This window comes from Sus scrofa, chromosome 1 (assembly GCF_054392235.1).
Source record: "Sus scrofa isolate SSC_HxYL_T2T_F1_AM1 chromosome 1, Sscrofa_HxYL_maternal_Yorkshire_Landrace_v2.0, whole genome shotgun sequence".
Taxonomy (NCBI): Eukaryota; Metazoa; Chordata; class Mammalia; order Artiodactyla; family Suidae; genus Sus; species Sus scrofa.
In genome coordinates, this window is record NC_139383.1 from 216,766,657 (window position 1) to 216,780,000 (window position 13,344).

General features: G+C 40.7%; 1 protein-coding gene across 37 annotated transcripts in view; it reads left to right on the top strand.

Moving 5' to 3' along the window:
* The window catches only part of BNC2 (basonuclin zinc finger protein 2), a 448,897-nt gene that overhangs the window by 51,550 nt on the left and 384,003 nt on the right, over positions 1-13,344 (top strand). The gene's annotated exons all lie outside the window — the stretch shown is intronic.

The window sequence follows — 13,344 nt, forward strand, 5'->3', positions numbered from 1 at the left end:
CCTTTATAAAGCGTTACTCAGCTCTGATGGAAATCGGAAATTCTTCTGTCTTTGAGTTGAAGAACTTGGAAGTGTAGAGTTATTCTTAGCTGAAAGATAATGCCATTTGCCATTTTCTGCTAACCACTAATGATTTGCTTGATAGAAAAGTTTTTGTTTGTTTGTTTGTTTGTTTTTGTCTGTTTAGAGCCACACCCGAGGCATATGGAGGTTTCCAGGCTAGGGCTTGAATTAGAGCTGTAAGTGCCCACCAATGCCACAGCCACAGCAACGCCAGATCTGAGCCGCATCTGTAACCTGCACCACAGCTCATGGCAATGCCAGATTCTTAACCAACTGAGTGAGGCCAGGAATTGAACCTGTGTCCTCATGGATACTACTCAGATTTGTTTCTGCTGAGCAAATCTGGAGCGGGAACTCCAGGAAAGGAGTTCTTAATTTAAAATGAGAATGATTTTATAAGGGCAGTACATAGTGGTACAAATTTCGATGTGGGAAACACAGACATAGCAGGGAGGTTACCCTGAAAAAAAGGAGGAGGAATAAATGCTTCTGCTCAATATGATTAACTAGCATTGCTAGTTGGATTATTTTATATCTAAAGTCTCTGTGAATTGTTCTACCACTCTGCTCATCACCAAGGGTTGAAACTCCATCTGTTTGGACTTGATTTTATGCCCCAGGCCTTAAGGACCCTGCATCCACAAAGCCTCATCCTTATCTCCTTTCTTAAAATGGACTGTGACCATTGTGGTTGCTTTTCTGGGTCATTTTAACAGCATCCTTGCCAACCTTGCATATCTAATCTCTCTTGTTGCTGTCCATCTTGCCAGTGTTGATAGACTGGTTTTACCTAAGGCTCAGATTCAGTCGTGGTGCACAGTCTCCTCAAACTTGGCACAAAAGTTTTTCCCTGCCGTGGCCCTTGGACAATTTCAACACAACATTTAACAATGGTTTTTCCTACATGTACTCTACTCTCCAGCCATTTTTGAACTGTTTTAGCCGTTCCCTTTTCAACACCCTTGTACAACTCATTTCTTCCACTCCTTTCCTTTGCTCTTAAGTGTTTATTATACACCTTGTAGTGCTTTTATATTCTCTCACTAGACCTGAGAGTTCCTTTGGGCTAAGACCTGAGGACTAGTCACCCTTGCTGTCTTCCACCATGTGTGACTTTGTGAAGTCTTGCTGTCCTTACTCGAAATCTCTAAGTATTTTCTCTTAATGATGGAGCAGCATGTAAAACTGGGGTGGTAATATTTATCCTCTAGGGTTGTTCTGGGGAGGGCATCACAGAATTTATTTAATTATGCGGCTCTGTGTCTGTCATATACCCAGTAGGCTCTTGATAAATAGTTTGGTTGTTGTAGCCATATGGCCACGTTTGCATTTTTCCTCTGTTACCTGCTAGCATGTGATTTTGGGGTTTCTGCTCTTGAAGTTCCTCATCTATAAAGTGAGACTAATGGTGGTATTTACCTCATAGGATTGTTGTGAGGATTAAGTGAGTCTGTACATTTAAAGCACTTAGCACAGCTCTTGGCAGCCCATAAACCTGCACTATCCACTTCAGAAGCCACTAGCCACATGTGGCTCTTGAGGACCTTAAATGTGGCTGGTCTAAATTGAGATGAAAAATACACAGTAGAATTTGGAAACTTAGGTTGAAAATACTAAGCTAAATATCTCAATTTTTTATCTTTATTTCATGTTGAAATGATAATATTTTGAATATTGAGTTAAGTACATTATATTAAAATTATCCCATCTCCCCTTCCTCCATTTTATTGCAGCATAATTGACATATATCAGTGTGTAAGTTCAAGGTGTACAGCATAATGATTTGACTTACACGCATCATGAAATGATTGTCACAGTTAAGGTTAGTGACCATCCATTATCTCATACAGATATCAACTTAAAGAACTATAAATTTTTTTTTTTTTGCTTGTTATGAGAATTCTTAGGATTTGCTCTCAACATTGCTCTCAACAACTTTCATGCATAAGATAAAGAAACGTTAGTTATATTTATCTTGATGAACATTACATTTCTAGTATTTTTTTTATCTTAAACCTTTTGACTGGCCTTCATCTAAAAATATTGATTTCATCTTCAAAAAAAAAAACCCAATATGGCTGGTAGAAAACTTTATTTTAAACATTTACTTGTCTTTTCAGCTGCAACTGAAGAATTTGAAAGTTGCCAAGCCAGAGATCAGACCTGAGCCACAGCAGTGACAACACACTAACCCTAACCCTAAGCCACAGCACTGGCCCTAGCCTCAGCTCCTTAACTCCCTGAGCCACCAGGGAACTCCAGGAAAATTTTAAATTACGGGTATGGCTCACACATGTCTGTTGTACAGCACTGTGGTAATACTATGTAACTTTGTTAGCTTTTGTTTAGCATATCATTATTTATATTATGTTTTTTTCCTGTGGTGGTGGTTTCCACATATCTCCCCCCCCCCTTTTTTTTTTTGGTTAACATCTTGGAGTTCAGTGATTCTGGGTAGGGAAAATTGGAAAGAAAGATGTTAATGGATAAGATAGAGCTTAGGTTAAATGAGGGAAGAAAGGGTGAGCAGCTTCTGACTTCAGGTAAAGGAAGACTTGACTGGGCTACTTCAGAGCCATGTGCTCTGAGTTGCTAACTTGCTCTTCTTGGTGATAGAGACTTCCCCTCATTATCATTTCCCATTGTTACAAGGAGAAAGTTATCACAGTTGGAAATCCATTTATAATAAAAATAGGAGCTTGTTGAAAAGTAATAAATTAGAATTAAAGATTTTTAAAAAATTTGGTTTAGAGTAAGTTTTTCCATTAAGTGAATTTAAAAGGTATTTTTAAAAAGAGCATAAAAAGTTTTAAAATATTTTAAAATACTTGGTTATCTTAATTCCGATTAGCCTTCAGCTTTGATGAATTCTGCTGCTCTACAGTGACAAGACACCATGACTATGACTACTGCTCATGATTGGAAAACTTTCAAACTATTATAAGTATGTTACTTCAAATGATTTTTATAAAATGCACATTGCATGATCTGAAGGTTGGCTTGCACACATCCCATGCTTAATATCATACTGTCCTTTGGTAGTGGATTTTCCACTGACCTTTAGCCTTCATTCCAAGGATGATTAAAAATTTTTTTTTAGTGGAGTACAGTTGACTTACAATGTTGTATTTTAGGTGTACAGCAGACTGAGCCAGTCATACATATAAATACATCCATTCTTTTTTCCCATATAGATTGTTAAAAACTATTGAGTAGATTTCCCTGATTTATATAGTAGGTTGTCGTTAATCATCTGTTTTATACAGCAGTGTGCATGTTATTTCCACCATCCCGATTCATCCCTTCTGTCAGTGGTTCCACCTCTGGTAACCATAGATGGGTTTTAAAATTTGTGAATTTGTTTCTGTTTTATAGTAAGTTTTTTTGTGTCAGCTTTTATTAGATTCCACATATAAGTGATATCATAGGATACTTGACTTACTTTACTCAGTATGATAATCTCACACTCCATCTGTGTTGCTGCACATGGCATTATTTATTTTTTTATAGCTTTTATATTTCATTGTATATATATGTACCACATCTTTATCCATTCCTTTGTCGATGGACATTTAAGATGCGGCAGTGAACATTGGGGTGTATGGGTCTTTTTGAATTATGTTTTTTTTTCCTGATAGATGCCCAGGATTGGGATTGCTGAATTATGTGTTAGTTCTATATTTAGTTTTTTAAGGAACCTCCGTACTGTCCTTCATAGTGGTTGTACCAACTTACATTCCCACCAGTAGTGGAGAAGGGTTCCCTTCTCTCCACCCCCTCTCCAGCATTTACTGTTTGTAGCCTTCTTGATGGTGGCTGTTCTGACTTGTGTGAGGTGATACCTCATTATTGTTGTTTGTTTGTTTGTTTTTGTGCCTTTTCTAGAGCCGCTCCCACGGCATATGGAGGTTCCCAGGCTAGGGGTCGAATCAGAGCTGTAGCCGCCGGCCTACGCCAGAGCCACAGCAACTAGGGATCCAAGCCGCGTCTGCGACCTACACCACAGCTCACGGCAATGCTGGATCCTTAACCCACTGAGCAAGGCCAGGGATCAAACCTGCAACCTCATGGTTCCTAGTCGGATTCGTTAACCACTGAGCCACGACGGGAACTCCATTTTTGTTTGTGTGTTTGTTTGTCATTATAGTTTTGATTTGCGTTTCTCTAATAATTAGTGATGTTGAGTATCTTTTCATGTACTTATTGGCCATCTCCAAGGGTAATTTAAGAGATTGGTTTGGACAGTCTCTTTTAGGAGGTTGGTCAAAAAAAATGTGTGTTAGGTATGTTTTCAATAATTTCCTGGGGTCTTAGTTCTCCATAATGGCTTTTCACAGTAACTTTTCTTTGCACTGAATATTTATACTTGAGAGGTGGGGTGTGGCACTAGATAGAGATAATCACTTGCAGTGTTGGTTTCCTTTGAGATCGTAAGGTATAGTGAGTAGCATTATGAGTAGCATTATCTCTCTGAGTGCCTTAGAACTAACAGGGAATGAAGAGGCACTTGCCAATCCCAGTGGACAGATGTGGTTTATTTATCTTGGTAAGTCTTTTAGAGTATAGAATCACTGTAATGCAGAAGGGCCCCCCTGCATGTTCTGTGGGTGTGGCAATTGGCACATCATATTAATTTTCCCTTCTTCTGTTTAAAGTAAGAATATTTGAGGTATTTTTCTTGTTCAAACAATATCTAGCTGATATCTATTATTTCAGATATCCCTATTTGAAGTGATGGTCACCTGTTTACTCAGGAGGTAAAATGTTAGCAAAAGAAGGATGCATCCCAAGGTAGTATGACTGTGATCTCTGTGTTTAGGTTTGCATGCTATTTCTGGACACATAAGTCCAAGCTTGGACAGTTAGGTGTGATTATTTCTATTAGCAAATATTCATTTATGAAAGAAGTCATAATAAATTGCTTTTAAATAGTAAGCTTCTCTGGGGCCTTGGAATATTTGAGTTGTAATATATTGATCACTACTTCAAGGAAAACCTCTGTAGTGTAAAGCCAGACATGTTTATCTGTCTATGCTGGTGAAGACATCTGAGGTGCCTTTGTGTCAGTGTGTGTGTTTGTGTACATGTGTGCTCACATGCTTGTTCACTGAGTCCCTGAATATGTACCTCCCTGTGTTCTTTACCTTATAGGCAAGTCTAAATCTTTCTCCTTGCTCATGCCTGGTGTTATGTCCACCCTCATCTCACTGCAAGTGTCAGGGCAGCACAAAACCATAAATGAGGAGATGGAACAAGTGGGACCAGAAAACATTGTCCACAGCCCAGTGGTCCGTGTCACCATTCTTGTGCTTCTAGCATATATTGCATAATCAGGAGAGACGAGACAAGCCAAATCCTTTTAGTATACCCTGTCTAGGGAGGTTATGGGGTCTCAGAGGTTCGTTTCTTGTTGCCATTCTAACAGTCTTGATTGTGACAAGGAGATCTTGGAAGTCACTTGAGAATGTCCTGAAAACCCCATCCCCATTACTGTTATTTCTGCTGGACACTTTCTGGTTAGGGGATACATTTGATTTATATATATATATGTATTTTTTTTAAAGGCACAACTGAGTGAAAGCACCTATGTTCTTTGCAGTGAAGTCACATACAGGAATATCTCCCCTTATACAGCTCAGCCTAAGCTCTTGCAGTGCAATGGGCTTTATTTATTTGTACATATAAGAAATCATTTTAAAGCAACTAGAAGCTTTATAGTTACAATTTATAGTTTCTTCCAGAAATGTCAGACTCCAGTTTTAAAGGATCTGAAAATAATAGCTCTCCTGCTTATTTCCTTGATGGGAATTTTATTTTTTATTTATTTTATTTATTATTATTATTATTATTATTATTATTTTATTATTTTTTTTGGTCTTTTTAGGGCCACACCCATGGCATATGGAAATTCTCAGGCTAGGGGTAGAATTGGAGCTGTAGGTGCAGCCTGTGCCACAGTCGTAACAACATGGGATCCTTTACCTACTGAGCAAGGCCAGGGATTGAACCTTTGTCTTCATGGGTACTGTTTGGGTTTGTTACCACTGAGCCACGATGATGGGAACTCCTTGATAGTAATTCTTTGAGAAGAAAGAGCTGTAGGAATTTTCCCTGTTTTGAAATTATCTATTTTTTTCTTATAGACAAAAAGAGATATACTAGTAAAATGTATATTCTATTAGTGTTATCTTTATCCTGTTAATTAGCATTACGTGAATTAAAAACTATTTACTGAGAGAGTTCTATTTTTGCTGGTCATGACCTTTTTTAGGAATTATTGCTAAATGAGTATTTTGAATATTCCAACCAGAATGTTGGTTTAAAAAAATTTTTTTTTGTTTCAATCTGTGCAGCTGTAGTTTACTTTCCAGGCATGAGAAATATCTATTTTATTAAGTCCTGTGAGGAATATGTGTCACATACATTTAAGAAAAATCTGTTTAAGATGAAAAATTCCAAAAATGACTTCCCCCTGGTGTGAAGTAAAACAAAAGCCCCAACTGCATCTCTGCCTGTGGTAATGACATTGAGGTGACAAACTGCAGGCAGGTGAGGTTCATGGGGCTGATCTCACACCTGCACCTCGAGCTTGGGGAACAGCTGGGTCTGGAGCTGGCGTCTGGCCTTGCTTTCTCTTTGATGCAAGAGCAGCTCTCAGGCTGGGGGCCCGCACGTTTACGCCGAAGACTCCAAGTGTTTTTAAAATGGCAAAGGGGACTGTGGGCAGGTAGCTTTCCCTGGTTTTGTGTCTTTTCCTGGGATAGAGAGGTTGAAGAGGCTCGATTTCACTGACCTCCAAGCCCCTTATATCAACCCAGAGCTCTGTCTGCCAAATGAGTGTCCCCTGGGAAGCTCAGAGACTAAAGATCCTTGTCCACTTCAGTCCTGGTTCAGTACAGCCAGGTGGCAGAAGGTGAGTAACCCTTCTTCTTGCCCACCAAACCCCAACTCACTCCCCTGGAACTGCGCAATAGAACACCTCCAGGGTAGTTGATGGTGGTCAGCATCTATGGGCAGGCACAACCCTTCCTTTGCGGCACTCCAAGGTGACTGCTTATATTGGCATTCATTGACTTAATTCTTTTTCTTTATTTTTTTTCCAAAATGAAAAGCTATCCATCCCGCTAATCAGTCTTATCTTATGCATCTACTTGTGAAGAGAAAGTCAAAGTTGATTTCAGTTTGCAAGCTCTATCGCATCACTTAACCCAACTTGAGGAAGGTTCACCACTTTTATTTCTTTGTCCAGTCACTCCCTCCACTGTCACCAAGGTCAGATGCTTCCTTCTTCACCTGATCATGCATTCTTTGCTCTCAGCACAGGCCGTTCCCTGGCAAATACCTTCTGGGAGTGCCTCCACATATACAGTTTCCCAGGGACATTGCCCTCTTAGTTTCTTAAGATGCTTTCTCTGCCTCACTTTATTATGTGAGTATGGATTTCTTGGAAGCCAGAGATCAAGAAATCAGGTCCAGCCTTCAGATAGGTTTGGTTTGGTCAGTATACTGTTTTAAAACCATTTGAGGAAGTTCCGATGTGGCTCAGCAGAAACGAGTCTGACTAGTAACCATGAGGATGCAGGTTCCAGCCCTGGCCTCGCTCAGGGTTAAGGATCCGGCGTTGCTGTGAACTGTGGTGTAGTTTGCAGACACGGCTTGGATCTGGCATTGCTGTGGCTGTGGTGTAGGCCGGTGGCTACAGCTCTAATTCGATCCCTATCCTGGGAACTTCCATATGCCATGGCCCTAAAAAGACAGTAAAGTAAATAAGATAAAATAAAACCATTTGAGGGAGTTCCTGTCATGGCGCCGTGGTTAACGAATCCGACTAGGAACCATGAGGTTGCGGGTTTGATCCCTGGCCTCGCTCAGTGGGTTAAGGATCTGGCGTTGCCGTGAGCTGTGGTGTAGGTCACAGATGCAGCTCGGATCCTGTGTTGCTGTGGCTCTGGCGTAGGCTGGCAGCTACACCTCCAATTCGACCTCTAGCCTGGGAACCTCCATATGCCACAGGAAGCGGCCCTAGAAAAGGCGAAAAAAAGACACACAAAAAAAGACAAATATTTTGGAGTTCCTGTCATGGCGCAGTGGTTAACGAATCCAACTAGGAACCATGAGGTTTCGGGCTCGATTCCTGCCCTTTCTCAGTGGGTTAACGATCCGGCGTTGCCGTGAGCTGTGGTGTAGGTTGCAGATGCGGCTCAGATCCCGCGTTGCTGTGGCTCTGGCGTAGGCCGGTGGCTACAGCTCCGATTCTACCCCTAGCCTGGGAACCTCCATATGCCGAGGGAGCGGCCCCAAAAAAATAGCAAAAAGACAAAAAAAAAAAAACCAAACAAACAAAAAAAAAAACATTTGAGCTTTCTTTAAGAAATTGAGATTTCATACAACAGTTCTGAAACCCTGGCTTCCTTTGAAAAAACTGAAGGGTCCAGCAGTACATCGTGTGCATTACTCACTACCTTTGAGGTAGAGAAGCAGATCTTGGCTCCTCCCTTTGGAATACTGGCTTTCAATCCTTTTAACAGTTATACGCAAAACAATATCCTTACTTCATGCCATGTTTTTTTTCTGTTCAGTTCTGTTTCATGAAAGCACAAACTGTTGAATGACACTAAATACGATTTAGCCATCCCCTGATGTAGGTGACCTAACCTGAGAAGCAGGGATTCAGATTTGCCTATAGCTTCAGCTTGCTGGAGCCCTTCCTTTCCTGAATGTGCATTGGTGGTGCTCACCCTGGGGCTGGCTGCAGTTTCATCTGGTTCCCCGGACTTGGTCGGTTGTCATTCACGTTAAGCCAAACAGCCCAGAAGGATGTCCAGTCTGCAGTCCCTCTTCTGGCTGTGGTTATCCAGGTGAGGGCTGGTTTTTCAGGACTCCTAGATTGCATGTCTGAAGACAAAGACAGAGTTAATGCCTCTCTTCTATCTTGCCACCTCTTTCTTGCCCCACCCCTTCTAAGATAAATGAATAGGAAATATACTGTTTTGTGGAAGACCTCCAAGCCTGAGTTCTGCAGATTACATAACAGTGGGCCCTGTTAGACAGGTACCAGGGACAATTCATATTACAATGGAATTCTTTTTATAAAGCAAAGGAAGTTTTTAACTGTAGGTTACTTCAGTGGCTTTACATTTGCATTACAGATTTTTAAGTGCTGTCATTAACTGGGTTGGGTAAGTAGGCTGGGGGCAGGAAAAGTCTAAAGGGATTCTTTAATTATCTTCTTTACGTTTATCATTACTCATCAGAATCCTGGCCATCCTAGCATCAATAAGAAATAGTAAAGCATCCTTTTATACACTTTAAATCATACATTTATGTTTAACTCTTCAAATCCTATACCTTTAGGATATTGGTAGAGTAGAGCTTGAGTCAGAAGATGTGGGGAGTTCCCGTCGTGGCGCAGTGGTTAACGAATCCGACTAGGAACCATGAGGTTGCGGGTTCGGTCCCTGCCCTTGCTCAGTGGGTTAATGATCCGGCGTTGCCGTGAGCTATGGTGTAGGTTGCAGACGCGGGATCTGAGCGGCTCTGGCGTAGGCCGGTGGCTACAGCTCCGATTCAACCCCTAGCCTGGGAACCTCCATATGCCCAGGGAGCGGCCCAAAGAAATAGCAAAAGACAAAAAAAAAAAAAAAAAAAAAAAAAAAAGATGTGGCTTTTGTTCTGGCCAAACTCATTTTCTTATTGTGTGAACTTGGGCAAGCTTTTATATACTGGGCTTTGGTTTTCCCATCAATTAAATGGGTATGATGGAAATAACCCCCCACCATACCATCTCATTGATTTCTGAGGGTCTCATGAAACTGAATGTGTGTATGTGCACATACATACATGTATATGTGAAAATGTAAAACCATTATGTGTGTATTATGGGGTGCTGTTTTATTAGGACATATTGGGTTACATATTACAATTGCCTGGAGTGCTTCATGTATTTTGCATTAAAGTGACTCTTCCTTTTTGCACCTTTTTGGGGAAGATAGTGCTCGGTCTGATGTCCCATTTCTGTCTTAGATATAGATGGTAATTGAAGACAAGATCTTCACTCCCTGTATTACAACACAGTAGGGTCTTGGTCTTGAACCCTCCTCAGTTGCCCTGCCCTGGGCTGTTAGGAAAGGAATTCAGCAGGCTCCTTACCTATATCTGTTGAAAGCTGAGGCTGAAATCAAAGTGCTGTATACTTATTTGCTTATGTCTCTGATAGAGGGCTCTTTCCCTAAGACTGAAGTGGTTGGGTGTCTGCAATCAAAGGCATTTTAATTTTTTTATTAAAAAAGTGGAACACCTTGCCGATATTTTTACCTCTGGTTTTTTGAGTGATCACACACTCTCAACAAAGAAGGGTCAACAAAGAAGGGTGCAGCAGGGGGGCTCAGTTTTGGTTCTTATCTCATTGTCAACAACTCTTCCTCTGACCTGCAGTACTTATCTAGCAAAGTCTTTGTTCTGACAAAGGACATGTAGACCCCAGCCATTTAAACCCTAAACAGAATAACTGATCCACTTTGACATGAATAAAAGATTTTAAAAAGTCACAGGGTCACAAATGTTGCATTTGATGCAAGGCTGGGAGTGGACTCATCAGATGGCAAAGGTAATCCTCTCCCCACTGTGTGGAGGGTGAGGGAGTGGAGGTGGAGCTCTCTTTAGGGGACCATCAAGTGCTTAAGAGTCTGTGTTTGGACTGGGAAGATGGGAGATTTGTGTTCAATCCCTACCTGCCTGCCTTGGGCAAGTTGCTTTGAAAGTCTCTGGGCCTCCTACATAGCCTTAGATCTTTATTCCCCCAGCCCACCTAGACCTTTATCGTGGCTGAGAACATGGAGGTTCCCTCACCCCAGATCACACAACTTAGAAAGTGGGGAGACTCCAGGCTGGAACTCAGGTTGGTATGACTCTTGAACCCCGAGAGCTATTAGCTTCTGTGCAGTTTTGTTTGAAGGAGCCTTCCTGCTAATACCATAGGATGCTGGCCTCTTGCTCTTTGTCCAATAATAAATTACATGTTTAAAGAAATCAAAGAAGCCATAATGAAACAGGAATGGGGTGGGGTAGTAAGCCTTACAAGAGAGAATTTGCCGTCAGTATTTTACTTTGATCAGTCTGTATTTCTTGTTCATTTGTCTAACTCTGCGTGTGCTTGGAAAGTTTTAAAGGTTGAATTTTGAACTATATCTAACACTTACCACTGTCAGAGGCATACTCTGCAACTTGTCTTAGTTTCTTAAGAGGAAATTACGCTTATTTGATACTCATATAGTTAACTGTTATCCTATTTACTTTCTATTGGCTCTAGGCTATGATATGATTGTTCTTATTTTAGAGACAAGAAAACTGAAGCTTAGAAAGGTTAATCATCTGAACAGCACATAGGTAGGCTTGTCGGATTTGCCTGTGTTCCTTCTGTTCCTTCACACTAATAAAATCCTCTTGTTGGCTATTTTGAGTTTTTCTGTGAAGAAGTTTTCAAGTTCACATCTCATTCCAAAGAAGAATAGCGGAGAAGCAGTCTTAGACAGAAATGTGATTTGTAAAGTTTCAGAAATCACCCTAATAGGGATTTTTATATTTTAAATAGCTATAACCTCATGTTCATCAGTGAGTTACTAGCCTTTATTCTCAAAAGCTTCATTTAAACAGTTTAGAAATGTTAGCAGGAATTCCGTTTCTCTTCATCGCTCCCCTTTCACAAATCGTATTTAGAACATTTTAGGCCCCTCTCCTCAAGAAGTGTTCCCTTCTTGGCCTAATCTCCCTCTCTCCCTCCTCCTCATTTCCTTTCTTCATTTCGCTGTGTCCTCCTCAATAAAACTCCCATCTTTGATAATTACATGCAGAAGACTTGGTACATTTGCAGAACCGAATATATTTTGTAGACTGATTTAATAATATATTATGGTATATGACATGGATAGGGCCTGTAGATATCTATTTTTTGGTAATCCTCGGAAGATTAAGGAGATTTGCGGGGAAAATGATAGTTTCTGTTTTATAAACCCTGTTTTCATGGAAAAGGATGATATCTCATGTTCTGTTATTTAAAAATAACCCTGTGTAGATAAGGTTTGATGCTTTTACCACTATCATTCTAATTCATTCTTATCATAAAGAGATCTTTGGTCTTGATACTGTCTTTTTATTGTCTCAGAAATGGTAATTTGTCAGGTGGTTTTATACAAGAAGGATACTAAAACTTAAAAACCTTCTCATATCAAGGAAACATATAACTTTGCCTAATGGAAATTGTTAATCATAGATAATAATCACAATGTTAGTAAATTTAAAAGCATCTAATTTCTTTCACATGACATGGAGTCTAACTTGAAGAGAAAAAACTATTTCTTGGCAGAGTTGATTTTACAGCACACCTGACTTAAGGCCTGGTGCACACTGGGTGAACAAAGACGGAGGTCTGGGACCCTTCCTTCTAGTCAGCTTGCAGAGCTGGGGTGGGAGTGGGGGTGGGCGGCGAGAGTGTCTATTGATTTAACAATCAGGGTACTTTCTGACGCATGTTCACTTCCCCACTTGTGTCAAACCAGGTTCTCAGTCTCTGGATGAGGGGATCATTTTAGAATCCTAAAAAGTGTTTGTTTGTTTTTTGTCTTTTTAGGGCCGTACCCACGGCAAATGGCGGTTCCCAGTCCAGGGGTCGAATCAGAGCTGTAGCCGCCGGCCTATGCTAGAGCCACAGAAATCCCAGATCTGAGCCTCATCTGCGACCTACACCACAGCTCACGGCAACGGCAGATCCTTAACCCATTGAGCTGAGCGAGGCCAGCGATTGGATCAAACCTGCATCCTCATGGATGCTAATCAGATTCTTTTCTGCTGAACCAGGACGGGAACTCCGTTTGTTGGTTTGTTTGTTTTTGCTGTTGGCCTATACCACAGCCATAGCAACACCAGATCCGAGCTGTGTCTGCAACCTACAACCTACATGACAGCTTATGGTAACACTGGATCCCTAACTCACTGAGTGTAGCCAGGGATTGAACCTGAGTCTTCCTGGATACTAGTCAAGTTCGTTACTGCTGAGCTGCAACAGGAACTCCTAGAATCCTAAAAAATGTTTTGAGCCCTTAGGGAGACAGCAGAATTTTGTAGAAAGCTGTATAGTAAGGAACAACTTAGGCAAAGAAATTATATTAAAGGTGTGTATTACATAAGCAGAAACGTTAAACCCTCCCACACACAGATTTTTTAAATTAAGCTAAATTTTCTTTTGTTTAATGCCTTATTATAATCTAAGGATGCCTTTAAAATAGC